This window comes from Stegodyphus dumicola, chromosome 2, assembly GCF_044657685.1.
Source record: "Stegodyphus dumicola isolate Sdum_Otavi_A_Nest chromosome 2, ASM4465768v1".
Classification (NCBI taxonomy): domain Eukaryota; kingdom Metazoa; phylum Arthropoda; class Arachnida; order Araneae; family Eresidae; genus Stegodyphus; species Stegodyphus dumicola.
The window spans coordinates 132,024,510-132,049,357 of NC_140769.1; the positions used below are offsets into that span (position 1 = coordinate 132,024,510).

A 24,848-nucleotide genomic window follows, 5' to 3' on the forward strand; every position below is an offset into this window, starting at 1 on the left:
AAAAACTAATAAAAGAAGCAAAAAAGAATACGGAAGTAGCACAAAGAAAACAAAAATTGTATTATGACTTGAAACGACGGGGAGTAACTTATAAAGTAGGGAATGAAGTACTAAAAATTAAGCATTCACTTTCTTCAGCACCAGAAGATAAAACTGCCAAATTTTTTCCACGCTTTCAAGGACCATATGTTATAGAAAAAATAACTCACGCTGTTGTAGTGTTAAAGGCAAGAAATGGTGAAACCTGTTCCGCAAATATGGATCAAATCAAGCCCTACTTCGATCGTAATAAAATGCAAATCTTTTCAGATCTTTTGCAGGATCCGGTACGGCAGACACCGCAGGTACAAGTTCCAGAGGTGGGAAAACGACAAGTACAAGGGCAAGCCAATGAGAGACAGAAGCAAGTGAAAAGAAAATTGCCCCGCGGAAAAACTGAAGGTAAAAAGAAAAAGAAGCCGTTCCACCGTCCAAAAAACAGAGTTCACGAACACCCCCAGAATGAAGAAGGGAGAAGGACGACGTATGTGGAAAAGACCGGGAGAAAGGACGGCAACTATAACCCGGCTGTGAAACGGAAGATTGACTCATCCGACAGAACTCTCCGCAGCAAAAGTCGCCGAACTGCGGAAGGGCCATCAGCGGCGGAGGAAAAAGTACAAGAAAAATTTGAACGGCCAACAACGAGGTCCAAGCAGGATCACGACAGAAGTTTCCCGGTTCCACCAAGACCAGCTGCCTTCAAACGGCCAAGACCACAAGCAGAGCACAAAAGGAAGATGTTCAAGGGTGGCCGTAGTGGTGAAAAACGGAAGCTTCCAGAGGAAAGCACTGAAGGGCGAGCCCGTACAAGAAGGAGGATCAACCAAGCTACGGTCTGCAGCACCTTTAAAGACTGGGCCCAGAAAAGGATGTCTGAATATTACAAAGATAAGTAAAATTTTATGTTACTTTACAAACTTAAGTTAATCTTTCATTCTTACTGCAAGTGGCAGATTTCAAGAAGTTTTACCTCATGCGAGGTCTACCTTTGTCGCCAAAAGGGTGAGAAATGAGTTGTGACCGATTTTCTTATTATGTTTTTCAATTACTCGCGCGTAAAACTAAAGTTGATGTATAATAGCGTTGTATAAAGACTTAAATATTGTAAAAAGTTATTGTATAAATTTTATTTAAAACATTCTAACAAGAAAGAAGTTTTAGTCTGAAAGACTTTTTGAAATGTAGTATTATTTCAATGTAGAAAGAATTGGCACTTGCTTTGAAAAGAATAGAAGTTAACAATGTACTACTAATGTATGTTTTCAAATGTGTAAAATTAACGGCATCTTGATATGTTCTTGTATACATGTGAACTGTTATTTTGAATGTTTAGAAATACCGTGATATGGTAAAAGTGAAAGTAATGTTAAAAATTTGTTATTCGTGTGACTGTAAAGATTAAATCATGGTGAATATGTGTTAAAGGTTGAATGATGTAGTTAGGCTCTCTGACGCTACACTTTAGAGTTAGCCACTTTCAGAATAGTACCTCAGGGTCTAGAGTTGAAATTAGGGTGTGTTAAGAGGTCTCGTATGTTGAATTTTAACACGTTAGTGTTTTGATTGTAGGAGGAAGTGTTGAACACATAGACAGAAACACATTCGTGTTTGGTGTTTTTACAACGCATGTCAGAGAGCACGGGGAGAGATAATTAAAATAGTCATGAATGAAATAAGAATGTTAAGAAAAGTATATTCTATATGTTATTTGCAATGTCATTCTGTAACATTTCATTAAACTAGTTTTCCTTCCAGATCTCTGGAAGGAACCAGAATTGAATAAAGCTCCTGTTTAGATGCAGTACAGATGAAAAAGAAAAAAGATTGTTGTATATTCCGGGAGCTGCTATTGTAACAAATTTCTTTCTTTTAAAATTTTCTAGTTTCTAGCTAAGTTATGATTGTAAAAGGTTGGCCTCGCGTTAGTTTCTAGAGCTAAAAGTTTTCAACAAGGTCGTTTTAGACCTCAGTTTCAAACTAATTAACTCTGGCGGGAAGTATGTAAAGATCTTAAGTTTTACTAACGTTTATTTTATTTTAAATCTTTACTATCACTTCTTATTTTCTACTTCCGGCCAGAATTATAAGCGTGAAGGAGTTTATGCAAAGTTGTCTGGCGAACGCCAAGTATTTAAGTGTGGCCTTTTTGCCAAGCAGAAGAGAGGAAGCCGTGAGTTCGAAGCAGGCCGCTTACCTTAGAAGTTACGCAGTTGCTACTTTGCCTTCCAGGCCAGAGGTTTTAATCCTCTTGATAAATTAAACGTATTGTAGTGTTCACAGTCTCTGTGCTACATACGCTTCCTGTTATTATAAGGCCAATCTTATTCTAAAGTTAAATTAGAGTTTAGTTTTATTTTGATATCTTTTAAGTTAGACCCCGAGTGGAGGGTCATTGTATTCCGAAGTACGGAAGTCATTGTATATAAAGAAAAAAAATAAAGGGTTTTGTATACCCTTCGTCTCTATCCTGTCTACTTACTACAATTAGTGAACATAGCTTTAGGAAGCTCTCTGTTCTAGTCAGGTCATTGTATGTTTCCGAAGAAGGTTAGAAGAAACATTGAACCTGATAACTTCAAGAGTAATGAAGGCAAAAGACATTTGAGAAACGTGTTTTATAACACCTGGCTAAAGATAAAGAAACTATTGCAGGACCAAAAGGTGCAGGAAATTATTTATCAGAAATGGACGAAAACATTAAATTATACGTAAATAAATATAACATACCCCAATTATGATACTCAGTTTTTGGGGATTTCATTTTCCTATTTTGTTCTTATTTTCACTCATTGGTTTTGTTTCTAAATATTCATGTTCTGCATTTAAAAATACCTACTTAAAACAAAGTAAGCAAATATTTTAAAATTTTATTTAAGAATTATGTAAAGATATGAAAATAATGAATATTTCATAGCAGGTGATATGATCTTGGTTTGCATTTTCGAAATCCAAAGGTCAAATTAGGAAACGATGGCAAATATAATCGATATAGAAAACAACGGTTTGCGTTCATAACACGTATATGCACAAGTTATATATTAGATGATTTAAAAAATCAGACAAAATAATTTCTGATTGTTCAAAATATTATTAATGGATAACTATCATTCAGTATCATATCCATTAGGAGATACAAATTTAACTCTAAATACATCGTAAATAGCAACCTTAGTTTGCATACTTTAGATTCAAATGAGTAATTTAGAGGAATCAGAACATCAGCAAAAAACGCTCTTGAACATTATTACAAACTAGTAAGCTATATCGTTGTTGTTGCTAATGCTCACGTGTCTGACCATGTCAGCCCAAGGCCACAAGGAGCACAAATATTTGCCTGTCGTTCACCAAGCCTTGAGCACCTTACGGGTGACAGTACGATTTAGTTCAGATCCGTCTCTAATTTTGATGGAGGGTGTATCCGTCGCCCCCTCCTCCCGGGGAACGGGCGCGAGGGTCTACCACCCTTCTTTCCCTATCCCCAACCTCTCGAGAGGGCTTTGCAATCGCCGCATGTTTAGAGTGCCTCCATGCCGCACGGAGACAATACATTTACAATCATCCATGCCTACTTCAGGATTCGAACCCTGGCTCTTCGGCACGGCAGGCAGCGGTGCTAACCATTATAAAGGTTTGCCGGTTACGCGGCAATCTATAACGTTGACAAGGTAAATAATTTATAATCCCAAAAAATGTGGTAGATAAAAGCAGAGATATAATGAATATGATTTAGGATTGGAATCAATTCAATACCATTACTTTGCAAATCTAAGCTTATAAGGTATTTCTCCCGCCTTCTTAGCATGCCTTCGTGGTGTAGTGGTCAGCACGCTTGACGTGTGTTTCAACTAAAATTCCCTAATGGGATAAACTGAAGTTTGCTTTTCCCGCGGCGGGGGGAAAATACAGTTAGAACACATAGGAACGATGATATGGTAAGATGTGTAGATCCGGCACTGTGCCGCGTATGATATTTCATATTTTGTTTCAATCATGTTGTTATTGTTTTCAATAAATAATCAAAAGACAACTACTGTGAATTAAATGACTCAACACTTCAGAACGAAGATATCACAACGATATATCAATTGAAAGATATCAATTGAAAGAGTTCGGAATTTATGGGCTTTGGAGGCTATAGGAATAAATCAGGAAAAGGAAATTTCGCGATCAGATGCAGATGTCATAGATATGTTTGAAAGAAATACCACGTTTAAAAATGGGAGGTATGAAACTAAATTGTTATGGAAGGAGGTTTATAACACATTGAACAGTAATTATGAAGTCGCAGAAAGACGTTTGATAAGCTTAAATAATAAATTTAGGCATGATCCACATTTGTATTTTCGATATAAAGAAATAATTAATGAGCAGTTAAGGGATGGTATTATTGAGCAAGTTGCATTTCATGGAGATTGTGATAGGAAAATTGGTTATTTTATGCCTCATCATGCTGTAGTACACGAATCAAAGGAAAGTACGAAAGTTAGGATTGTGTATGATGCGTCGTCGATAGTTAGGGATGGACGGTCGCTGAATGATTGTTTAGAAAGTGGTCCCAACCTTAATCCACATTTGCTCAGAATTATTTTAAAATTTCGTTATCACCCAATTGCGTTTTCTGCTGATATTCAGAGAGCATTTTTAGAGATTGGCATAGCAGAGGAGGATCGAAAGTTTTTGCAGTTTTATGGAGAAATGAGGGGGGGGGGACCGAACTTGATTTCAATGGTCGTGATATCAGAATTTTACGAATGACACGTGTTCCTTTTGGTGTGAAATGCAGTCCTTTTATTTTGACAGCAACTATACGACTTCATTTAAAGAAATATAAAATGTCACACAGTGAAGCATGTTCTATTTTGAAAGAACTTTATGTTGATGACTTAATAAATAGGGCATCAACTGTTGAAGAAGCAGTTACCCTTGCAAGAGACTAAATTTATACTGAGTGAAGCAAACATGAATTTACGGCAGTGGTCTTCGAATTCAGCTATCCTTAATCAAAGATGGAAGGAAACCCAAATGGAATGTCGGACGCCATCGAATCAAACAGATATACCGTTAAAGGTATTAGGATTAATTTGGGACAATAAGGACACCTTGAAGATAGATCTGAATCAATTTACAAAATTTAAATATGTGACACCAACAAAACGTATAGTTCTAAATGCATGTGGCATGTTGTTTGATCCATTAGGTTTAATTACACCATTCAGTGTTAAAAGTAAATTGATAGTGCAGACTCCTTGGGGAAAAGGCTTAAAATGGGATGAAAATATTCCAGCAGAATTGGAATCTATGTTTCAGGAGTGGTGGAATGAAGTAACCGAGCTTGAGAGGCTTGTCATACCTCGACCATATTTTGACGAATTGGAGATTCAGCAGCTGGAAGTACATATATTTTCTGATACAAGCCCAAAAGCATATGGTGCGGTCACATATTTCAAGATTAGATACCATAATAAATGAGCGATAAGTTTTACAATTTCAAAATATCGTCTAGCTCCACTGAAGAAAATGACTTTGCCGCAATTAGAACTATTAGGAAACTTGATTTTCGCACGATTGTCTGATTATATACGATCCACGTTTTCTTCTTTGAAAGAAAGTGATATTTTCACATGAACAGATTCCACAATATGTCTACATTGGATTAGAGGTGTTGCAAGTGATTGGAAGCAATTTGTTTGCAATAGAGTGTTGGAAATCAAAGAAAAGACAAATCCATCGAATTGGAATTTTTGCAACGGAAGGCTGAATTCTGCAGATAAACTTACTAGGGAAGTAAGTGCACGATCTTTAATTAATGATGAAACATGGTGGAGAGTCCCCTTGTGGCTAATAGAAAGTGATGTTCTAAACAGTAAAGAAATACCGAATGCTGATATTGATACATTTGAAGCGGAAAACGAGAGAAAAAAGAACTGTATTGTTTTACCAACATACGTTGAACGTACCGATAGCTTGTTGAATTTGCACAGATACAGTGACTTATCTAAGGTTCTTCGAATCATTGCATACGTCCTACTGTTTATTAATAACTGTAAGAGAAATTCTGAAAGGTGTAAAGAAGCGCTAATTGCTGAAGAACTCGCAAGTGCTGAACGCTATTGGATTCGATTTATACAGCGAAGTGAGTTTGAAAAGGATTTTATTAAATTGACACGAAAGGAAACACTTAGTTCCGATTCCAAATTATACGGTCTAAACCCAATCCGGACGGCAGAAGGACTCATATGTCTTGGTGGTAGATTACAATATTCTGATTTTCAGTTTCAAGGAAAGCATCCATGGATTATACCGAAAAAATCGAGATTTACTGAATTGCTAATCAAAAGAGAACATGAGACCTTGCTTCATGCTGATGTTTCAGATACACTTACTCAAACTCGAGAAAAGTATTTAATCATCCGAGGCAGACAAGCTGTAAAATCGTGCTTGAATAACTGTTTCGGTTGCAGGAAATTTAAGGCTAAAAAGGGCACTCAAGTGACTGCTTCATTACCAGCGGATAGAATTCATGAAGCGAATCCCTTTGAAATCACAGGTGTTGATTTTGCTGGACCTTTGTTTACGAAAAATGGAGACAAGGTTTATATTTGTTTGTTTACTTGTGCAGTCACACGTGCAGTTCATCTTGAAATTGTTTCTTACCTAAGCACCGAACATTTCCTTCTAGCATTTCGTCGCTTTGTATCAAGAAGAGGTGTTTGCCGAACTATAAACTCTGACAATGCCAAAACTTTTAAAGGTGCAGATGTAGAACTGAAGAAGTTATATGCAAATACTGTCGATCCATCTGTACAAAATTATTTTGATATAAAAGGAATAAGATGGCATTTTATTGTCGAAAGAGCAGCTTGGCGGGGTGGATACTGGGAGAGAATGGTGAAGATGACAAAAGGTATTTTGAGAAAAGTGCTAGGAAAAGCTTCAGTTTCCTTTGAAGAATTACAAACCATTTTGACAGAAATAGAATGTATTCTAAATTCTAGACCACTTACGTTTACAATGATCTACCAGAGCCATTCCCTTTCACTTCTGCTCATTTCCTAACTGGAAAACGTTTAACATCCTTACCGCACCAGGCTGGTCATGTTAAAGAACATATTGCAAGTAACAAAAGAATTTTAATTAAAAGATATTTGTATCGGGAGAAAATTTTAAATGATTTTTGGAGACGATGGAAAAGAGAGTATCTTCTCCAATTAAAGGGTGCAAATTGTTTCAAACCTGTTAATGTAACCACTGATTTTAATATAAATGATGTAGTTTTGATAGGGGATGACAAACTACCTCGGCAGCTGTGGAAGCTGGGAAAGGTGATGGAGTTGCACAAAGGCAAGGATAACAAGGTAAGAAGTATCACAGTGAAAACCTCTTCAGATTTAATAAAAAAAGCCTATCCAAATGCTACATCATTTGGAGCTTGGAAAGAGATTGATTGTTTTCAGAATTTTCAGGTATCTATTTAGTATTTCTTTAGTAACTGAAATTTGTTACTTGCGTTAGTTATTGTTTGATGATAATTGTTTTCTTTTCTATTCGCATTTAGCTTGTGGTAGTTAGTAAGATAAAATATATAGTAGTAGCTAGTATGATGATAATGTCCTTTATATGCAAAGTATTCATGCTATGTTGTATATTACAAGTTTTGTAAAGGTATAAGATGTACTATTTTAATATAAGATTTTGAATTTATGTTAAATACCCTCATCGAGGGCCGGAGGATGTTCCAACTAAAATTCCCTCAAGAGATAAACTGAAGTTTGCTTTTCCCGCGGCGGGGGGAAAATACAGTTAGAACACACAGGAACGATGATATGGTAAGATGTGTAGATCCGGCACTGTGCCGCGTATGATATTTCATATTTTGTTTCAATCATGTTGTTATTGTTTTCAATAAATAATCAAAAGACAACTACTGTGAATTAAATGACTCAACACTTTAGAACGAAGATATCACAACGCGTAACCAAGAGGTCCGTGGTTCGAGTCTCTGCGAGAGCATTGTTAGTTTTTCATTACTCCTGTTTCTAAATAATTTAATGTCTTTTATAGTGGCCCCCGAACTAAAAGGTGGTGAATGATGATTCTTCACCACCAGGATTTGGCGATTGGTTTCCCTAATCTCCAGTCGCCCTTTAAAAGGGGAAGTGTATAAGATATTTATCCCACTTTCTTAGCATGCCTTTCTGGTGTAGTGGTCAGTTCGCTCGACGCGTATTCGAGAGGTCCGTGGTTCGAGTCCCAGCGAGGGTATTGCTCCTTTTTCATGACTTCTGCTTCGAAATAACCTAATATCTCTACAAGCTGACATAAAACTATCAGCAAATGAGAGAAAATATTATTTTGTATCTTAGTATATTCGAATGTTGCATCTTTAATGTAACAAAATGCCAAGAAAAAAACTGCCAATATACCACATAAATCATTTTCAAGTATATATTTTTCAAATTCAAATATATATTTGAAACTACGTAGCCATATTCTCTTGATATCAATAATATCGTCATTTCATGAACAAATCTATTTTTTAAGTTATCATACGTGAATTCATATATGAATGATGAGTTCAGCAATAAAATAGACAAAATATGAATAATTCATTTAAGAATGATGAATAAGTGCCGTCTTCTTTTGGCTGTGATTTTGTTTGTGAGTTACACCTTAATGTCAGGAGGATAAGCAACTGCGAAAATGATGAACCTATATTTTTAAAAGCTGAAAGTATTTAGTATCAGCGTAAATTCCTGCAGAGGCTTTTAGTAATGACTCGTAAAAGAAAATATATATATTTCATAAGTTTCAGTGGCAGAAAAACATTACCATATTTAGAGCACCATTACAAAAGAAATGAAGAGTCGATCCGCTACTTAATATATAGAGGAACACAATGTAATGCATAAATTATAATACTGAGTTGTTCGGAAAGTAATTTCATTTTTTCTCAACACAGGGTCTAATTGCATTTTTTCACAGCCAACTTCACACTTAAGCCGTATAATCATTATAGACTTTCAAAGCTGATATATGTAGGCTAGTTTGAGTAAAAGGTCGATTGATTCTACTCAGTAGTTTTTGGTTGGGGGGCCTTTCAAATATGGAAAGTGAAAAGCAGCATTTTCGACATATTTTACCTTTTCGCTATTGAAAATTTTAAAATGCTTTTCAAGCAAGAAAATAAATATCCGGTGTGTAGGGAGAAAATTAATCTAAAGAAGAGCTTAAGAACATGAGAAACCCATATGTCGAGCTGTGTCATGATAGAATTCGATAAATATAATCTCTCATCGATCTTACGAGCCGTTATACCCGCCGGTTTGCATCAAAATTAATGCCTTTATTGTGTCTTCATCACCTTCAATTGGGCTTCCAGGAAGTGGTGCATCTTCAAGATCAAAACTGCCGGATTGAAATTTTGCAAACCGATTTTGCCACTGGCGTTCTCTCAATACATCTTCTTCATACACATCGGATAATTTTTTCCTTGCTTACACAGCATTTTTACCTTTTCGATAGTAACAAAAGTAAAATATGCCGAAAACGCAGGACCACAGCAGACAGCGATGCACGAAGAAACACGTCTGGGAAGAGTTAATAAGTATGTGGATGGTGTCCTGATGTATTGCTCTCCATTCCCTTTCAACCATTTGCCATAATTCGTCTTCTGAACGAGGCAGGGACAGAGTCTGCAAGAGGCGTCCAATCACATTCCACACATGTTCGATGGTGACAGGTCAGGAGAGTACGGTGGCCAGGGAACTGAAGGACTTGTAATGCAGAATAATTAAGAAACCGCTTGGAAAAGATATTTCTAAGTATTTACGAGAAAGGTAAATAAAAATTTTGAATAATTCATCCCACATTCATCATGAATAGATTTTTTGAATTGCAATAACAACATTATTTACATTTTTCCTATTTCAACGCATGATTTAAACGTATAAATTTGGAAACAAGTATACAAGAACGAGGAAAAAGAAACCAAAATTTCAATATTATTCTATAGCATTACAGTTCATAAGGTCCACGTTTCATGGAATCTTAAACGTTCAAGTAAGCATTCATAAAATGGATCATTCTTTAAAAAAAGTCATAATATCTCGATATCAAACTTTAAACTTCATAGCCATCAAAGAAAGTTATTACGTGTGAACTTCTAAATAAAATAATGAAATTTAAAAAAAGGTTGTAATTATGCAACTATTATAGCTATATTTTAAAACTGGTTGAAAAATGTCTTTTCCCGATGCAGAAGTAGATCCACAGATTTATAAATTTTAAGTTGCCTTTGTTTAATAAAGAATCATTTGAAAAAAAATGACATTATTTCCAGCAAACTGAATATGATTCTGATTCGTTAAGGGTTATTCTATTATATAACGATCTAAAAATCCTATGTCGTTTTAGACACAGAGATGAGTATCGGCAAATCTATGATTACAGTAAAATGTTGCAAAGAGAACACGTCATTTTACTTATCTTGATAACTGCGCAGTATCGAAAGTTTGCAGTTTAGATCAACTGTTCGCAGGTAATTGACGGTACGTTTGTCTTGTTCCTAAGTATTTTACTCTTCTTGCTATTTTTACTTTCTTGTACAAAGTAAGAGAAGTATTGCAGCTGAGAAAAATTTCGGGTGTCATATTTCAAAGGAAATATATATTTTGTCAGTTCCTGAATCCATTTTGACTATTTAATTGCGCGAAGTCTGTATTCTTAGACAAAATAAAAGACTCTTTTTTTAAAAAAAAAAAAAAAAAAAAAAAAAGGATTGTAAAATGGATTGAAAATTCATCCAAGGGTTTTTTCGCGATGGTCTGTACGTACATATATAAGTATGTATCTGACATAACTAAAAAATGATCTAGTCTTTATTTCCGCAATCATTGGTCGTAGTCATATACTTCCAATTATAGAAGTGTTTTAAATGACAAAAATATCAAATTAAAAAAAAGTAGTTTTTCGAACAAAATGAAATTTAACGTAACGTCTGCCAGTTCGGATATTTATATCTGGGAAAATTTCATACTCGTTATGGAAAAATAAAATTAAAAAATCAGATGCGTACACCACATGACTTCCTTGTACGGAATATTAAATTATACGCATTTTTTCTTGCATTTCATTTAAACTTATTGGATTGAATTAAATCTACTTCGTCGATAGCGCATAAACCATAACAGAAGAAATGCACTCTTTAAAATTCACTATATTTGTTTACCATAGCGACATTTTGGCGCTAGGTTCACTTAACAGCATTATATTTCGTTCATATTATAACTCAGAATGCACAAAATTTATATCATTTAAAGAATTATCTAACCGTTGCCACATGTTCTATTCAAATACTATAATAAAGCTAGAACGATGTATAAAAGAAATTAAGTGAACAAAACAAAAAAGAAACAGTTTTCCAACAATTAATTCAGTACTCACTTCGCGACAAGGCAAAAATACATAAAAACTCAAAATATCTGTATTCAAAATTACAAAGTAAATCTTAAACACTTATTTCCTCGAAAAAATTCCAAAAAGAATTAAGCATGATTTAATTCGCGATAATAAATGAAGGCGTTATCTTTGTTGTTGCGAGGCTAAATTTCTCTAGATTAAAAACAAATCTCCTACTCTGCTGTTTCAAATGTAAACAAGCAATGGGCGCCATCAAAAAAAATTATTAGGATTAATTAGATCATTGTGGAACATTCCAGAACGCTCTCGAATGCTGTGGATTATTCTGGAACATTGTGGACTATTCGAAGCCTTTTTGTACAGGTGGGGATACCTATTGATAGGCGTATATAAAACAAGATCCGTCGGGGGTTTGAACGTCATTTTCCTATCAGTGAAGTGCAGTGAATGAATAGTGTAAGCAGCAGCCAGCTTCTTATCAGGGTATGAATAGTGTAAGCAGCAGTGAGTTTAATGTAGTGAATGAATAGTGTAAGCAACAGTGAGTTTTTATCAATGAAGTGCAGTGAATGAATAGTGTAAGCAACAGTGAGTTTTTTATTAATGAAGTGCAGTGACTGAATAGTGTAAGCAACAGTGAGTTTCTTATCAGTGAATGAATAGTGTAAGCAGCAGTGAGTTTTTTATCAGTGCAGTGCAGTGAATGAATAATGTAAGCAGCAGTGAGTTTCTTATCAGGGAAGTGCAGTGAATGAATAGTGTAAGCAGCAGTGAGTTTCATATCAGGGAAGTGCAGTGAATGAATAGTGTAAGCAGCAGTGAGTTTCATATCAGTGAAGTACAGTGAATGAATAGTGTAAGCAGCAGTGAGTTTCTTATCAGTAAAATGCAGTGAATGAATAGTGTATGTTTCTTATCAGTGAAGTGCAGTGAATGAATAGTGTATGTTTCTTATCAGTGAAGTGCAGTGAATGAATAGTGTATGTTTCTTATCAGTGAAGTGCAGTGAATGAATAGTGTAAGCAGCAGTGAGTTTCTTATCTGTGAAGTGCAGACGACCTGCCTCATTGAACTTAACAGTGATTTCTGCAACATAGCCACTATTCAAAACGAAGTCATCGACCAAATTTATTCAAACATCAAAGGGCAATTTTGGCAACTAAAAATAATATTCTCGACGATATCCATTTTAATATTCAAAAGAAAATTCCCGGAAAAGGAAGAATATACAAATCGATTGACACGATGGTAAACGTCGAAGAAAGTGTTAACTTCCCTACATAATTTTTAAACTCTTTCCAAGTATCAGGAATGTCATTACCCTGCCTTCGACCGAAAATTGGATTTCCGATGATATTACTCAGAAATCTTAACTCGCCCAAACTATGCAACGGAACAACAATGGTCGTCAAACAGCTATCGAATAACATCATCGAAGCCGAACTTTAAACTGGAAAGGACAAAGGACACAGTACTTATCCCCAGAACTGATATCTACTGAACTGCCATTCTCATTTAAAAGACTGGCACCCACCAGCGGCCGAGCGGTAAAGTCGCTAAACACTGGTAGTTCGGTCCGAGGTTCGAATCCCGCGAAAGGGCTGGCTGCATGGGTGTTTTCGTGGTTTTCCCCATGTGTAACGTGTATACGAGCCAGTTTCCCTTAGAAAGTCCTCCACGAAGGCATCCCTTCCCTTAAACAGATAGCCCTAGTGTGCTTTGCCATAATTAAACACACCACCATTTAAAAGACTGCAATTTCCATTCAAATTAGCCTATAGTTTTACAATTAACAAACTCAGGGACAAACTTTCAAACATTACGGCATCAACTTCAAAGAATCCTGATTTTCTCACGGTAGCTTGCTCTCGAATTCGAAGTAGGAAATTCAAGCAATTTGTACATATATACCCCGGATAACAAAGTGAAATATGTGGTTTATATAAACAAGTACTGCAAATAATTAAAATATATTTTCAATAAAATAAATTTACTTCTTATATTTTAAAGTTTATCCTTTAATTCCAAGTACCATACAAGCTCATATCAATATAACTCTCATATAACTCATAGCAACTGAGAGAAGCCGGGTGTCCTAACTAGTAATAAATACATAATAAATGCCTAATAAATGCTGAATCTTGTGAATTAATCATGATGCATGTAAGAAATTTCAAACTGCAAAAGGTATTAATATACTAAACTGCAAAGGTATTAATATACTCGCTTTTGGATCTCAAATGCAAGTACATGTGTCTGCGGATTAGAAGGCTCACCTGACCATTATACCTTTTACTGTCTACTTACAGCCGCCAAACATTTACCTCAACCGATCTGCCGTATGAACTCTTTTAGGAAATTCGTTATCAAAATACGTGCATCAATTTAAAGAATATGCAATAGAATCAACGCTATTTCAACTATGGGTCAAGAAATTTGTCAAACAGAATAAAGACTCAAAAAAAAAAAAAAAAAAAAAAAAAGAAGTTATAGATACAATAGAACATGTGCAAAAGAAACCAAACTGTTCATTATGTACCAGGAAGAGATCTGTAATGTATTATTTAAATTTCTACTAACTTTTGGTCTAACCAGAAGTCTCCAGTCTCTGTCGCCTGACACCTGTGTTTTGTCACAATCCAATACCGAGACAAGATCAACATTTGTAGCTACTGTGCTTGCAGGATTTCCTCCATTGCATGTCCGAATACAGCGAGGAGCTACATTCATGACAATACTACAACTCAAAAGTCAAGTAAGCTAGGCCAAAGAATTATTTAACCCAATTAATTAAGCCAATTCCTCAAAAGCTAATAACCATTATCCGGCACGTAAGGAAATATATGAAATACTTTCGTTAATAAAAATAATAAGGAAACACAAGCTGAAAATTCACTGCATCGCAATAGCAGATCTTAGAATCTACATGATGGCTGTAGAATTAATAATAATAGGGAATGCGCATTTCTTCTGTTGGTGGAAATCTTGGAAGTCGCAAAAATACTTTACAAATTTCGAGATGTTGAATGTCAACGAAAATCGCATGAGATGCCTTGCTACCTTCCCTGCTGGCAGTGTTGAGGATCTCTAAACAACGTCCTCAGCATGATTCCAGAATTTGTAGATATGTAACTTTCTTACAAATTTATAGGATTAATGTACTAAACTTTAAAATAGTTCTTTATTTCGAAACTTTAGATTTTCAGTTACCTGTGCATAAGAAGTTTCTTTACTTTTCCCATTACATTCTTATTGAAAGATATTCTCTGTCCATTCGAATATCGTATAATATACTCATATGTATACTTGTAGAAAGTACTCGTGTGTGCACTGTATGACAATGAAATATAAAAAAATCTTTAAAAAAAAAATCTAAAAAAAAATCTAAACGTTTTCAGATTTTATACTACGCTTGAAGTGGCGTTTTTTGTCGTTTTTTTGTGTAACTTTTATTTATTAAATATTATGGTCTTCGCACTTAAATCATAAAATTCAAGTCAACAGCAATGTTAGAATATAATTTTAAAATAACATATATTCAGAATTTCCAATACAACGTCGCGCGCTAGAATGAAAAGTGTGTGTTTTTTTTTGGGGGGGGCGTAGAGTGTTGCCATTGCTCGCTTTGAAATCTTTGAGTTTGTTACTCAAAAATTCGATAACGTTTTACAAAATATGAAATAGATAATAAAACAAACTCCAAATTTGGGTTTCTAGATGCCCATGTTCGAGTGAAGGACTACGTTATTCAAAATTTGATGTCTCTAGGTACCGTTGTTTTTTCATAATGCAAGAAACATACATACATTGATGCGGATTCTTCATTATTTAATTTCTTTAAATATAACTCAGGGCTATAAAATTTGGTGGCAACAATTTGAAAAGTAATTCTGACGTTTTTAGTGAACCAACGCAGAATGCCGAAACGAAATTAATAGCTCTTTTCGGCTAAAACAAAACTAACTATAGCTTTGACGTCATGAATTAGCTTAAAACATTGTAACATGAAACTGTTAAATTTCTTAACTTCTATTTTCATCGTTCTGTTGTTTATACTTGCTGGTTTTCAGTAGTGGAAGATGCATGCATCCGTAAATTATTAAACCTTTTAATAGCAGAAAAGTGAAATGCTAATTTTGCTTCAAACTTTGTTATTTAAATTACTCACATGTACTAGAGGTGACCGCAATGAAAGATACATTTGGTTCTACGGGTAATTTGTAATGGATAATTTAAAAAAAGTAATTGCGACGGCGATTCTGAATACTGAAAAATTAAAAAAAAAAAAAAAAAAAAACTCTCGAGCCATTTCTCTACTTAAGTTTTCAAGGAAGGGAAACATCGATTTCTTTTTTGTTGAATTTTAATGAATATCGCTCATTTATTTTTTTAAAAAAAATAATTATAGTTTTTCTCAGGTTATACATTTTTAAACCACGATCATCCTTATCATATTGGACCTTCATCTTATAATTTTACTGCTGTTTAAACTTTAAAAAAGCACATTGAAAAAAATGTAATAAATACATGATACTTCTTAATTACATTTTTTTTAAGGGAAGAATTTTTTATCTTTTGCTTAGAAAAAATGTCGAAAATATTAAACTCTTCAAATAATATATATTTCCGCGAAAACTTCGAAGACATTATGTTAATCATTTATTTCGTACATGTATACTTATTTAAATGTAAACGTTGCTATGAAATTTACACGCTGCTTACTGCCTTGTTGGAGGGTAGTGATAAAAACTTGGCGTAGAACAACCAGTGTTCATGAGAAAATATTTGAAGAGTTATAATCTGAATTTTTTATACTCTTTATATTTATTCATAATTATTTAAAAAAAAAATTCTCTCTGTCTTGCTGTCTCTCTCTTGGTCTATGTACAGAGAGACAGAGAAAGGAAAACAAAATACAAATAATAACATATAATTGACTTCTTAACATATACAAAGCTGCAAAAAGATACCATAGTTAATAGACATTTTAGTTCGCGTATATAAACATAAAGAATGTAATTAAGAAGGTGTATTTCTTCCACCAATTTACAAATCATACGAATTAAAAGCAGAAAAAACTGAATTAAAGTGTAAATGTTAAAAGTACGTGATAAATTAGAGTACATTTTACGAAATTACAGATGTTTGAAAGTTGAACTAAAAAAACACAATTATTATTTTTTAATTAAAGATTTTCTATTGATTGTGTTTATTTTTTTCATTTTTCACATCGCATCAATCAATTGGTTTTTACGTTAAGACGAAGTGTGGGTATGTGTTTGGTTTAATGCTGAAAGGTCTTGGAACCTGCCTCAACATCTGCATGTAGATGTGTGAAAGTTTATTCTAATTTGTAGAATAAAGTAATTTATTGCTTTTCTGTACTATTATAGTATTATTAGTCCAAAGGAAATTGTGTCCCAAAGGACTATTACTTTCATTTTGGCATTTTGCGTCGGACTCCTATAAATGTCGGTTCACTTTTCAAACTGTTGCCACCAAATGTTAGAGTCCTGCATTATATTGGAAGAAATTAAATAATGAAAAATTTGTATAAATGTATGTATATTTTTCGCATTGTGATAAAACAACGTTATCTAGAGCCATCCAAATTTGAATGACGTAATCCTACTGCGAATATGGGCATCTGAAATTTGAAATTTGGAATTTGTTTTATTATCGATTTCATATTTTGTAAACTTTTAACGAATTTTTGAGTAACAAACTCAACGATTTAAAAGCGAGCAATGGCAACACTCTGCGGGTACAAACCCTCCAGCGGTCGTACTGTGTATCGGAATAACTCAGGGCTATAAAATTTGGTGGCAACAATTTGAAAAGTAATTCTGACGTTTTTAGTGAACCAACGCAGAATGCCGAAACGAAATCAATAGCTCTTTTCGGCTAAAACAAAACTAACTATAGCTTTGACGTCATGAATTAGCTTAAAACATTGTAACATGAAACTATTAAATTCTAAGAGTATTTAGAATTTCTTGATCAAAGATAGGCTCATTTTAAAATTATTTTGCGACATTACTATTGAACTGAATTTTATGGTTTAAGTACAAAGAACATGATATTTAATAAATAAAGGTAACGCACAAAACGTTAATAAAAGCCCCTTTGGACGTAATTTAAAATCTGATTTCAGACTTTTTTTATATTATCTTGTACTTTATTCTAATTTATTACATATTTACTTCGCTAAATACTTCCCTTACGATAATATAAGAAAAATCTAAATCTCTTTGCCTATCACTTTGCATATATGGTAAAAATTTTAAAGTATCATTCAGATGATGAAAATTATGATTATGTAGTTGGTGATCGTATGCGTGAAATTTAAGAAATCCTTTAACTATACTTTGCGAAATAATAAATTCAATGAAGCACTTAAAGTAAAAAGTAGTTTTTACCCCAATTCCTAACACTCCAAATTCAGTGGAAGTATTCTAATCGAGAAAAATTTCGGGTATCACATTTCAACAGAAATATCCATTTTTATCGTTCCCAAACCCATTTAAACGCTTGTTTTTATTGTCATGTCTGTAAGTGAGCACAGAATAAAGGATTCTTCTTCTCAAAACGTAATGTAAAATGGATTTAAAACGGATTCTAGAGGGAATTTTTTCATGACGTCTTTACATGAGTACGTACATAAGTAGTATGTATTATGTACATCGCATAACGGGGAAACAACTAATCGTAGAATGTTGAAATTCTGTGTATGTGACTAGTTTTATACTTCGTGTTACAGAAATGTTTTAAATGCGAAAATATCCAAGTTTTGGCAAAGTCAAATTTTTAAAAATTTTATTTTGGAAAAACAGCGAAATATAATTTTTAGTGCCGTCTATAGGTTCCTAAACTTATATTTGGTAACGCTTTATACTCGTTATGAAAAAATAAATAAGTACAAGAAAAAAGTACAAAACAGAAATTAAAATCTGAAAAATTTCAGATTTTAAATTACGTCTAAAGGGGCTTTTTTAACATTTTGTCTGTTACCTTTATATATTAAATATCACGCTATTCTCACTTAAACCCTAAAATTCATTTTAACAGGTATATCGCAAAATAGTTTTAAATTGAGCATATCTTTAGAATTTCCGATAGAGAGTCTCGCACGCTGGAGATAAAAAATTTTTTTCTGAACAACGTTGCCATTGCTAGCTTTGAAATCCTTGAGTTTGTTAATCAAAAATTCGTTAAAGTTTTACAAAATATGAAATCAATAATAAAAGAAATTCCAAATTTCGGCTTCCACATGCCACACACAAGTGATCAAGTGTATTCGCAGTAGGATTAAATTCAAAATTCGATGGCTCTAGGTACCGTTGTTTTATCACAGTGCGAGAAATATAGATATATTTATACGGATTTTTTATTATTTAATTTCTTCAAATATAATGCAGGAGTCTAACATTTGGTGGCAAGAGTTGGAAAAGTGAAACGGACATTTATAGTGAACCAACGCAAAATCGCAAAACGAAAACAATAGTCCTCCAGGGAACAAAGCCCCTTAGGACTCATAAGTTTGATTCCCCTACCACAAAAATTAAACGGTTATTTAAGTTCAAAATTTGCAATACTTATGTTATTTTCAACTTGGTTTGAGGTATCTGTTAATTATGATATAATAATTCGAGGAATAAGTTTAAGTGAAGTGCAATCAAAACTATGTATAATTTTAATTTGCTACAAGGAATTTATGTCCACATCAGATTTTTTATTGTTAGAATAAAATGGCAAAACGTTCAAACTAAAAAGGGAATTTTGGTGGCTATTAAAAGTTGAAGTTAAAGTTTTTACCTTATAGATATATACATGTATATTGTTATTATTCCATGCATACATTATTTTCTTCTTTGGCGCTTTTTTCTTTCTGATCACCATTCTTTTTTTTCAATAAAAATGCTAAAATATTTGAAAAACATTATACTAAAGTATTATTATGTAGATGAAATTATTATTTAGGAAAAAAACTAAATATTTTCTATCAAATTTTGTTCAATAATTATTTTAAAATGAAGGACAAAATGTACATTAACAAGTGATCAAGTGTTATTGGATAAATCAAACAACAAGAATCAGCGTAAATCTGTAAAGTTTGTAAATTTGTTTGACTTCTTCAATAATCAGTATTCGGCGTGTTATTTTAACTTAAAAAAGTGATCAAGTCCTATTATAAACACAATAATTCTTTTTTAGCTGCAAAATAATTACGTCTTTAAACCAGAATTATGACATAACATAAAAAGGCAGAAGTAAAAGCAATGTTTTCGTTATTCAGCTAAAATTAATGTATGAGATACAAAATCCTGGTTTAACAAACATGAGAATTTAAGCGAATGATAAAAAATCATTATTTATTGATACTTGAATAAATTTTATATTTTAAAGTTGTGTATAATTAGTAAATTTGCAATCTAATAGAACAAAGAATGCCAAAATATTAAGAAGGATAAATCTTTTTATTGAGGTGAGGCAAAATCAAATCTTCATCAAATGAACATCATAAGATATAATATCTTGTTGAAATAATGAACAGATATTTAATGTTTTTCGGCAATGTATAAAAAAAGAAAAAAAATATTGAATAATTTAAAGAAAATGGTGTTTGAAAAGTGAAATTAATGTTTAGAGAATTTTAAACGATGAACAAATTCAAAATGCGGTAGATTAGCCTAACAGCTCACAGGATAATTTAACGCTCAGGCAAGGCTCTGGTTTTGCAGAAAGTTGGGTAGATAAAGCTAAATGGCTATAAGCACTCAACGCCACTAAATCAAGTCGCTAATAATCACGGCACAACGTGGTCTGGAATAAGCAGACACGCTCTAAAACTAATTTCTGAAACTTTTGCTTAAATAGCATTTTCTTCTACCTTAATCTGAATAAACGCTCGCTGTCTTATTTACAATTTGGCATAAAAAGCGTGGACATTAATAAGAAAGGGCTAACTTAAAATAATCTATTAACTAAAAATAAATAGACAAACCTCACAAGTTATTGAACTTACTTTAGGAAAAAATGTGGATAGAAAAATGTAATATTAAAACAAGATGTACCATATTCAATTAGACAGAACTCAGAAGTTATAACACGATTAGAAATGAAACTTTTCAAATGCTCTGTTATCCAATCATATTTTTAAATTAATTTAAAATTATCAGAATGAAAACAGGTAATAAGCATAATTTTGTTTTGCATGAAATTGCACAGGCATTTATAATTTGAGTTTGTGATTTTGGTTGCGAAATATCTTACGAAATTTTAGCTGTTACAATAGTTCTTCAAATTTGTTTCACATTTATATGATAGTATGAACGTACTACACATACGCGATTTACGCGATGACTCCAAACCAAAATAATTGAGTATTGAGAGGAATAACTTTAATTTTACCCTTAAACGAGTAGAAAGAGCTTTAAAAAACGGCAGGTTAAAAAAAGCAAGCAGTGGTTTTTTCCCTGTTTTCTAATATGTTATATAGGCATTATTCAGTATTAGTTGTTGTATAGAAATAAAATCGTTCACATCTTACTTCACCACTTCTTGAAAAGATTACAGTATAAACACAACAAACGAGCAAAAACAAATTAAATATATAATCTGAAGGGGTTTAGATTTTAACGATTACCTAAAAAAGCTATTTTAAAATTTAATACGGTTATCATTAGAGATTATCAATAGAGATGTCTCACGTAGAATAACGGAACATTTTGTAGAATATTAGATGAACATGGATTTAGACTAACATGGAAACGGTATATATCTTCGGTACATTTAAAAAGTAAAAACAAGTATGCAATATAATTCCATAAAAATATTTAATAATTTTAATTAAATATATCATGAATTAAATGCATTTTTATTTAACTAAACCAGATTAAAAATCTTAAAAAATACTGAGACCTGTAGCTATTCTTTTTAAATACTTTAATTTTTTAACTAATAGCAGACAAATTAAATGCAAAAGAATATCTTACGATTCTCCGAACGGCAATAGACTGGAATGAAAAGTGAAATGGCGCATTAAAATGAAAAACGAAAAATTCGTGGTTTTTTTGGTTCAAAATAAAAATTTCAGGCATTGCATCCATTAATGAACAGTTTAGTTTCATTAGAAATGTTAAATCATTAAATTAAATTTCTTTTATTGATTTCTGAAATAAATCATTTAACTTCCTTTAGGAAAATCTCTAGATAGAAAAATGTAATATTAAGAAAAAGTTGTACATTCAAATATAGAGAACCACAAAAATTAAGTATATAATACAGCTAGAAATGAAACTTTTTAAAATATTCTCTCACTCAATCATATTTTAAAATTAAATTATTTAATTAAAGTTATGGCGATTGAAAATATATAATGAGAAATTTTACTTGTGATTTTGGCTGCAAAATATCTTAGGAATTTACGAAATTTTATCTCTTATAATAATTCCTCCATTGGTATTTCACATTTATATGATAATATGTACACTACTCATATATTAGGTACGTGTTTATGCAGTGACTTAATGAAATAATGCAGTTTTAAGACGAATAACTTAAATTATTATCATAATAGGAGCAGAAATATCTTTAAGAAATGACAGATAAAAAAAGCAAGCACGTGTTTTTTTTCCTCTTTCGAATGCGAATATATAGGTCAGTCAGTTTGAAAGAGTATTGTAAAAATAATAAATCTGTGTACATTAGAATTCTGTAAATGTGGATCTACTCTTCAACTTAACATCCTATTCATATTCGATACATTTTTACCATAGTATTCATGTTACGCACATATTTTTTATCTTTCTTTCTGAATATGTTTATAAACCACATAGTACTGTCACGATATGATTCGTTAAAGATTGCCATGTTATGAGACGTGATATAAGTGCCATGATATGAATTCCAGTTGCTTACAACTGTAATTCAATATAAAATAATGAATGGGGTTTACCTTGCTAAGATGTTGTCCAACTCGATCCCTAGCGTGACCATCATAAGTTATTGAAATTGAAAATAGCAATAAAGTTTGTCGTCTTACGAGGCCGATGTCTTATCATTCTTTTACGACCATATAACTAAATATAAGTATGTGCACAACTATAGGACGTACGCTAAGAAGACGACGATGCTTCACTGGAGGCAATAACCATTTACTGATGGTCTTCATTGCTGGTCGTTGGGATACTATGGACCAGTCCGACTACAGAAGTTATCTTGAGAGCTACCGGTGCCATTGTAGAAGAACACCTGGAGACAGAGGCACGTGTATAGAACTTGCTTCAGTGCTATCCCCTTCCGGCCCGCAGTTCAGATAGCTTTCCTTCGGCATGATAAAGAACGGAGTAAGAAACGGTACGGAAATTCAAAGCATCCACTGTGAGAGGCCAAGAAGTTTCGATGATGAGATGAGCATTAAGAAATTTACTATTCTGCGAAGCTTAAACAGTAGAAGAGGAGAAGACCTCCATGGCCGGATCTAACGGAATTCTTCTAAAGAATGTCTAAAATGGCGACTCTGTTTGATTGCTAGAAATACGTAATGCGAAGGAGCAAATATCAAGCATAGTTTAAGTACTGAGATACATTCTATAGAGCTCTATATTCTAAACAAGTGCATCGAAGATAATATATATTAAAACTAACTTTTCTTAGTGTAGAGCTGTAGATAACTTCGTGAAGTAAAGAACTTGGACTCTTCGTGGAAGAAAGAAAATAACAGTAGTAGTCTATGCTAAGTGTGAAATTACTCCTTACTTTCAAGAAGACATTAAGGACGGTAAGCAGCGAAAAAAAAGTTTGCCTGGAATCCGCTGGGAATAGTCCATGGTGGCAAGACGATTCTCGGAATGAGTGTAGAAGTATCCTGCGTTCACTTTGTTTCCATAGCGAAGGCAAGAGTTGAGCAGCGATGCCAGAGAGAATGGAAAAAACTTTTACACCACTTGAGACGAGGGCAGCAGAACCGGATTTCTAGAGCACCACGAAAGTCAACACTCATTGAGACCACCCCCGAACGAAGAGTTCGGGACCGGAGTAGAACGGGAACAAAAACAAAATAAAACAAATCCCCTTTTCGGTTGTTGTTGTTAAGGGGTGTCCGGTCCAAGCGGCAAGCTCCTCGCGTTATCGCTCCCCACTGAAGAGCCCTATCCTGACGCGCACTGCAGACGTTCGGGTAGAGGTAGACGCTCTTCTAACCCTGCTTGAATGCTACGATATTGATCGAGGTGGAGAAATCCATTGCAGCCTGTATAGTAGTTCCGCTCTTACCAAAACTCGCCCGTATCCTCCACAACTGATTGATACCAGTGCACAATGGGCGATTTATGGGATGACGATACCTTTAAATAATTTATTTATTTATTTACTGCAGACTCCGGAGGGGGGGGGAATCTGGATCCGAGGAAAATTCCGATGAATGCATTGAGTCTTTTGTTTTCACTCCTGATGCCTTGTTTGTTTTCTTTTTCTAACTTTTTATGTATTCCTTTCTAAAGCGAAGTAACCAATCCGGACGGTTACCGTACAGTCGCCGCACTGAAATTATACGCGAGGGTCTCTATGGTTACACTTGCAAACAGAATGGAATAAAGAATCCCCTTTGAATGTCTGTGTGGATGCTTTCTGGGTTTTTACATAAAAAAAAGGTTGACTTGGAAGTTTAGTGATTCAAGACTATTTTATTTGTTTGTTTATTTCCCAATTAAATTCCTCTTAAACATTGGATATGGTATTATGGTAGAGAAATGTTTAATTTCTTAACTGCTATTTAATGTTACAGTTTTTATTTACACAAAAATAAAAAGCGGGATTTGAAATATCACATGGAAATAAATTTTGAAATTTTTGGAGAAAAACTACAATTTGAATCTGAACCATACTACTTCTAATTTTTAAAATTTTTAATAATACATTGGTTTTAAATTAGTTTCGGTACTAATTTTAAGAAAATTAAAAAATATTATTATTTGAATATCTAAAACATTAAAAATTAGCTCTAGTAAAATGCAGGTTTCTTTAAAATCATTTTCAATAATTGAGTAATAATAATCAACTATGTTATATTAATTTATAATGCTCGGAAAATGTACATTTTAAAAGTTTGGTTTGATTTTATGAAATCATGGCAAGCGTCTCGAGAGCTATCTTCCTAAAAAGACAGATGCCTTCGTGCAGGACTTTCTAAGGAAAACTGGCTCGGATACATGTTACACATAGAGAAAACCACGAATGTACATTTTAAAGTAAAGTGAAAATTTTCATATAGAATTTTGATAGATGTCCGACTCACAGAAATTCTGTAAATTACAAACTTTATTCGTTCAAAAATCTGCATTTTTTATCACAGCTGTAAATTTTATCCTGTGAGACATTCATCTAGG

General features: G+C 33.3%; 1 protein-coding gene across 10 annotated transcripts in view; it reads right to left on the minus strand.

Annotated features, from left to right (window-relative positions):
• Positions 1-24,848, minus strand: part of LOC118184991 (sodium channel protein para-like) — a 610,313-nt gene that overhangs the window by 344,307 nt on the left and 241,158 nt on the right. Inside the window, exon 1 of one of the 10 annotated variants that reach the window (XM_085811117.1) lies at positions 22,418-23,809. The exons of 8 other annotated variants lie outside the window; for them this stretch is intronic. The gene's annotated coding sequence lies outside the window, so the exon portion shown is untranslated. Of the gene's footprint in view, positions 1-22,417; positions 23,810-24,848 lie in introns of those variants that run through there. One more of the 10 variants, XM_085811109.1, reaches the window with a different exon arrangement.